This window comes from Osmerus eperlanus, chromosome 6, assembly GCF_963692335.1.
Source record: "Osmerus eperlanus chromosome 6, fOsmEpe2.1, whole genome shotgun sequence".
NCBI lineage: Eukaryota > Metazoa > Chordata > Actinopteri > Osmeriformes > Osmeridae > Osmerus > Osmerus eperlanus.
Window position 1 is genome coordinate 9,808,665 of NC_085023.1, and position 7,481 is coordinate 9,816,145.

Genomic DNA, 7,481 nt, shown 5'->3' on the forward strand with positions numbered 1-7,481 from the left:
TGAAGTTGAGGAATCTTTGGACATGAGCTTTGAGGGCCGACCTATTCCTTCTTCTGAAAACATTATATATTAGTCTTTTCTGATTTGCAGCTCACACAGCAATTTTCTGAAAACAGTTCTGCATTCACAGTGTGTGTATGTGTGTGTGCGCATGTGTGTGTACAGTATGCACAAAAAGATTATTGCCCTTGGCAGTCTCCACGGCTTGTGCAAGAGTGGGTTTGTTTAATCACTGCTGTGCTAATTATTCCATGTTTAATAGATTTTTATTAAAGCATCACATTGTAGTACACATTTGGATCTTTTTGGAGGGGAGGGGGGGCAGGAGGACGGGGGGAGGGGGTTATAACTTACATCCATCTCAAACCATAAATGTACTGTACAAAATATATACATAATTTGTGTGTATTTATCACTTTGGAAGAGTGAATGCCGCTGGAACGCAAGCAGGGGTCTGATCAACCCTGGCCGGGTTGCTTGGGCACGGTGGTCTGATGATGATGTTGACAGACCCCACATACCCAACGACCCCAGATTCTGCCACTGATGATGCATCCCAGCGCATCAGCAGAAAATATCATTCATATTAGAAACCTAATACAAATAAAATCTTATTACCACATTCTGAATGATAATAATTTTCAGTCAGACATTTGATTGTGTCTGCTTGTCCTAGTACATGTGCTGCTGTGTGTAGACATGTTACAATACAACATGTTTGTGGTGTGTATGTGTGTTAGAGAGAGAGAGAGAGAGAGAGAGAGAGAGAGAGAGAGAGAGAGAGAGAGAGAGAGAGTGTAGTAGTCTGTGTCCATGTACAGTATACCCCAGCGGCTGGGCTAAGACCGTGAGAAAAGACATGGGGGTCCTTGAGGGGGGACTGTGAGAGATGGCAGAAATGTTGAAATTCTCATCTTGGGAACCTCTACCACAGCTGGCCACAGACATGAGGAGGTGGACATGTTGAGGCTGTCGGTATGGTTGACCGAAGCGTCAGCCAAATATCTAGTTCTGCAAGTGTTAAGTCTTGTAGGATCCTGGGTTAAGATAAGTTAGCCAAGGCCCCATCACAGCTCAGCGTAGATCATACGACACACACATCCACTGGGCCTGCAGGGTCCTGGTCCTGTGACCAGGCTTCAGCAAACCTGGGTGGCAGACCTGATTATAACCTTTGTCTACCACAGCTGGCCTGAAGTTACAGAGGCAGATCGCTGCGTTCTTTTCCTTTGGGGCCAAGTTCTTACAGTTCTGAATACTGTACAGCTCTGCCAAGTACATCCGTACATTATTCTGGCCTTGGGATCTTTAGGAAATAGCTAGCCTTTGGGGTCAACCTGTGGGCTTAGTACAGGGACCATGCATTCTGCAGCTAGGGGGCACTGGACACTAAAGAGGAGAGAGAGAGAACAATAGTGAGGTCTTATGAAGAGAGATGAGACGCCTGGACGCGTTAGAGTTCTCTGTATGCATGATGCTACCAGGTTCTCTCCGCTGTGCACAGCGTAATCTGCTGATTCAAAAAAAGGAAAAGACAGTGGTTGTTCGCACCTTCTCAGGTGCCTGGAATCACATCACCAGAATCCAACAGACCCTTTGAAGACTAACTTACTTCATTTAGTGAACTGTACACTAAAAAGTAGGATGAATGTGTGCTCAGTTCAACCTATGGAGAGCGTTATTACATAATATAAACAGTTCAATTAAAATGTTGCTGCCGCAGCAGAAAACATGTCCCACAGCCAAAAAATACATATAACAACGCAGAACAACAATGAGGGAGACAAAGAATGCGATCCATCCTTGTTTTGAACCTTTAACTCATCAACCATGCTGACATTGTTGCCCAGCGCCCAATTAGAGTTTCTATGTCAGTGAGTGAGGCAGGAGTGTACATTATTCCATAATGGTTAACTAGCGTGAAGATAGAGAACACTGAGAGCATTCTCAGATTCAGCACTGGCTTCCTTACTAGGCAAGCTAGCTAATACAATATTAAGTCCTTTGTCTACAAAACTGAATCCGGATGGCTGGGAAAGTAAGAACTGGGGCAGAAAGAACTCTGTTCGGGAGTTCTATTCTGGAAATCTGTTGTTTGTTAAAAGAGATAGAGAGTTCCCGTCCATTTATGGTTGCTTGCTGTGCCTGTTGTATAAACAACATACCATGCAAATGGACCACAAGTCCACTTTGATGTTTTCCCATTGTTGTGCCCTTCTGCAGTTTCTCATCCACTGTGCTCCACCAACCTCCACACTCATCCCCTCGTCTGCCTATCTGCTGGGATGACTTGACCCCTGCTGGTGTGTGTGTTTGGTGTGTGTGTATACAGTACACGTGTGTTTGGTGTTTGTGTGTGTTTGTATTCAGTGTGTGTGTCTGCTCTCCTTGAATAGAGACTCAGCATGACAGAACATAAGTCCATCTTGCCTAGTGAGACCCACCCAGGGAAGTTTACTCCCACCAAGACTGAGTATTATGATAAGGCCTACTATACATGCATTCCTTAATACATCCTTTGCTCTCCTATCTTCTAACCCAAACATACAGTAAATGAAATACTGGGAAGTAAGGAAGTATATGACACCTTGGCAAAGTGCTGAGGCAGTAGACACACAGTCGCAAACACATAGACACACACGGCAGACACACACACACATACACACACACACACACACACACGTACACACACACACACACACACACACACACACACACACACACACACACACACACACACACACACACACGTACACACAACAGGCATAATTAATACCTGACACTGACAACCTCCTCTTTCATGAATACTATTAGGAGCTTATGAAAGCCTGCTCCTGCTCTGTGCTACACTGTGTTCATGGAAATCAGGCCAGGTTTCTTCAACGGTTCCAAGAGGTGGATGGTCTATAGATGAGGATCCCCATAAACATTGTCCCATACCCAGACGCGTAGTCTCATTTTTCATGTTGGAGCAGTCGTCTCCTTACTCCACCTGCCTTCATGCCTTGTCTGCATCTTGCTGCAGGTGATCTGGAGGTCCACCAGAAAGTGATCTGTTGTATTTTCTGTTGAAGCATCACTCCAGGTGAGAAGAGAATGCAGTGTTGTAGTCAGCTGTGGCATGAAGAACCCTCTGTGCCTAACTACTTTCTCCCTGAGAAAGTAGTTAGGCCGTTTTCTAAGTATTTAGAAAACAAAACTTGACCAAACATCACTGAAAACCTAGAGCTAAAAGTAATACCATGTGGATTACTTGAACACCAACTTCAAAAGCGGATATTTTTAATCCTTCATTATTGATATAGGGATATGCAGTAAATAAATAGGATGGTAATTAGGAGGGAGCAGACACGGCCATTAACGAGCAGTCCTTTGGACCCAAGGGGGAGGGGGGGGGGGGAGGAATCCCAATGTTACCTTGGCCTCAGATGAATTTATGTCATAGTTTTGGGTAACAACATGTATGTACATTTTGAGCCTTGCATTTGCATGCGTCTGTGTTGTTCTGTCTGTGTGTTGGTCTACGTGTGTCTCTTTCTCTCCCTCTCCATATCTTACTTTTCTCAGTGGTATTTAAAGAATGAACGAATGGAGGTTCTGTAGGATGATCTGGGACATGAGGATAATGTCATGCCTATCTTTGCCCCTCCCAACACACACACATATACACTTTCTACATGTTATATTTTCTTAATTTTATATTTAAAACTCTTATATGTTTACTGTATGCACCTTCCTGCCATAGTTAATTCCTTGTTTGTGCAAACTTACTTGGCGAATAAAGCTGATTATGATTCAGATTCTGACACGCACACACATATTGTACATACCCATTTCCACAGTAGAAGGTCAAAAACAACATCTAACTAACTCATCAGTCTGACATTAATGTCCCCCCTACTCCCCATTATTGTTCTCATGTTAGATGAAGTACATAACATGTTTAACCACATTGACTGAACCCCTCTTTGCGCACACGCACAGAGAGAGAGAGAGAGAGAGAGAGAGAGAGAGAGAGAGAGAGAGAGAGAGAGAGAGAGAGAGAGAGAGAGAGAGAGAGAGAAAGCCTGTCAACAGGAATTGGGTTTATACTCATGTTTAAACTCATAGCAAAGAAACCTAGAAAACATTGATTGCGAAGGACTTGACCTTTTTATTGCGAGCTGTTCCAAATGCCATGGTGACTCACCAACTTGCACACATAGGGAACACACTCTGGTGTCACGGCACATGCATTCATTTGTGTGGCAAGGGTTGCCGTATGAAGTTACATGTACAGTACACTGTATGCATTCTTGTGCTAAATGGAAAATGTCCATTTCCTTACAATACATCCACCACTATTATCAGATTTAAAAAACAACTCTTCTGTAAGGGAAATGACCCAGATACAATAACTGTGTGCATGTTTGTGTGTGAGTGTGTGTGTGTATAATTAGCAACAAGCGTGGCAGTCAATGTTTGCACATTCCCAGGAACGAGGATTGCACAGATGAGCATTTTAGTCGGGAAGAGAGAAGCACAATGCAATTCTGTGTCAATGCAAGCACCCAGTGCTGAAGAGACACTTTTGTAAGTACATATCTGACAGAGTTAGTTTACTTTCTCTGTTAATCCTACGGATCATAGACATATGTTATGTATAAATGTATAACATTTATGTAAGATAATAATTTGTCATAACATAGTAATGATTAAATGCCCCTGCGACCATCAATTCAGTCTGTTTTCAGCTCAGAGTTTACTAACCTTCTAATGACTTGGGAGAAGACATCAGATTTCACATGAACTGAATTAGACACACACAATTAGTCATGCTTTGTAGAACAAAATGTCTTTGTTGAGCAGCAGATGGAAATGTTTTGATTGGCTGAGGAGAGGGCAACAGTAAAACTCTCCTGGACTCTCCGTTTCTTTACTTTGACAAAGCCACTCTCTCCTCTACTCTTAGCCTCTTCCATCACTTCTCTCTGATCTTCCGTGCTCTCTCACCTTTGCTTGTCTGACTCCACCTACTGTATCTCCCACCCTTCTTTTTTCTTCACTCCTCAAAACAGGGTTGCCCTAAGTGTGTGTGTGAGAGAGAGGATTGTGTGTGTGTTTGTTTATGCTCAATGGCATTTAGGTGTTTGACCTGTGAAATGTCACCATTATCACCAGCCATAGAAATCAATGAGATGAATGCCGGAGAAGATGTCTGAGTCAAGACTTAGCCATTGAGAGAGAGCCCTGAGCACACACACACTCACAGACACACACACACACACACACACATTGGGCCCGCTGCTGTGAGGTGAGAGGAGAAAAGTCGGAGAAACATAGTTGCTGGAGTGAAAAAAGGAAGAGGCAGAGGTGAGAGAGGGACGAGGAGAGAACAACAGACCAGGGAAGAGCAGAGATGAGAGAGAATGAAATGAGGCAGGAAGCAGGAGGGGAGAGGAGGGAGAGGAGCCTCTGTTTTTAGAACCATCAAATCCCTCTCTACACAACCGCTCCTCCATCCACTGAGCAACAGAAAGAAAAGAAAGAAAATCATTCAGAAAGAAATCCAACCCCTGTACTGACAGTACTCCAACATTATGCAACTCACCTTTGTCCTTAGTTTAACAGGCCATTCTGTTTTCCAGAACATGCCTCCCTAATAATCAAACATGCCTTGATGTTTCAGAATTGTTCAGCCAGGAGATTGTGGTAGTATTTTAGCATCGTATGATTGAGCCAATGAAGTGTCTGTACGAGAAACCCAACTTCTGACTTCATCTTAACGTCAGAAACAAGGTCTATGATTCCGCCTGACAGATTGAGAAAATACTGCACCAAGGATGGAGGCTGGATTCATGGAGGGAACAATAAAAATAATGAACATTTGTAACAAACTTACTTAGCGGCAATGTCAGAGGACCATGAGAGTTCAGATATTAAATTGGCCACCCTGGTAACGTTGGTGATGGTGATTAGACAGTAACATGACAGTGGTATTGCTGACTGACGCAAAGCTTCCCTCCGAGTCTACCACCTGAACAAGCTTTTCCCATTTCTATGAGATTAACAATAGCTATGCCTTCTTAATTGATGTGAAAAAAGAAGTTTTGTTTTGGCAAATGGTTTCCAAAATTTGATCACTAATCACACATTCAAATACTGTACAACGACGCACACACATGAAAACATACACCCAGACACCCACACACACATGCTTTCCTGTTGTGACAACCACTTCGCCTGAGATGAAATCTGGAAGTGATTTTATTAAGTTGAATCCCACAGCTGTCAGGGTGGGCCATGCTCAAGCTTTATTTGTAAAGTTTATCTCTCGATAGTGTGTGTGTGTAGAATGCGGAGCTCTGCTTCTCTGCTTCCTGTTATTATTCAAATCAAGCCCAAATATGTTTGGTGTTTCATGGTTTTATGTTTCTTCTCTCTTCCTACATGGTACAGCAGAAGTTGTTCAGTGGTTTTCTCTTGAACCAGTCAACTTGTAATCATCATGGATGCTGACACACACGTGTGCAGATGCACAGATAACTAATGCTAAAAGCATGGAGACTGGCAAAAGCCACCTATGGGCAGTTTTCAGAGCAAAGAAAGTTCACATATCTTCTGCATTTGGGGACCATAAGGCATGGGGAAAGGGCGAAGCGAATAAGAATTCAAGAAGAAAGCCCTCTCTGTTCTCTAAAGGCTGCACTAATGTCAACCGCAGAACGTCTAACCTCCAGACCTCAATTGTAGCATTGTAATGGGAAAAGAGGCACTCTTTAATGTATGCCCTGTAGTCTATGTGCAAATGTTGGACTACAACTATTACAAAACATTGTGTTGCTGTTTTTGTTGCTTTTTGGAACTGTGTGAAATAGGAACGGCCCTGGCAAAGGATGGCTTCTGTTATCCAACCTGCTAAGTGAATCATTGGTTATTTGACCAGGTATTGATTGGGGAGATGAGACTGTGAAGAGGACAACATTGCTGCAATGCAGATATTTATCACAGGGCCACGCATCACTGATTGTATAGCAGGTACAGAGTGAAAAAACAAACAACATCCAAACACATAAACACAACCACACACACGCACCCACACACACGCACAGATATTCAGACACACATACACACACAGTCATTAGCACCCCCTACAATCCTGTTAATCAATCACCGGAGGCGTTACCCCAAAAGGGAATACAGTCACACCAAGATGAGTCTGGGTGTGCATGTGTTTGTGTGTGTGGTGTGTGTATTTGTATGTGTGCATTTGTGTGTGTATCTGTGCAGATGTGTGTGTGAGAGTGTTTGGAACTGGGTTAAGCCCCTCTAGGGGCCGCAGAAAAAGTCCATTAAGAGATAAATACTAAAACAGGATGCAGGGTCCTTTAACTCAATTAAACATCTGTGTGTGTATTTTTATGAGTAACACTCAACCCAGGAGCTCATTTGACCACTTTGAGTCCTAATGGAATGTAATAATCATCTATGGTTCCTCTGGC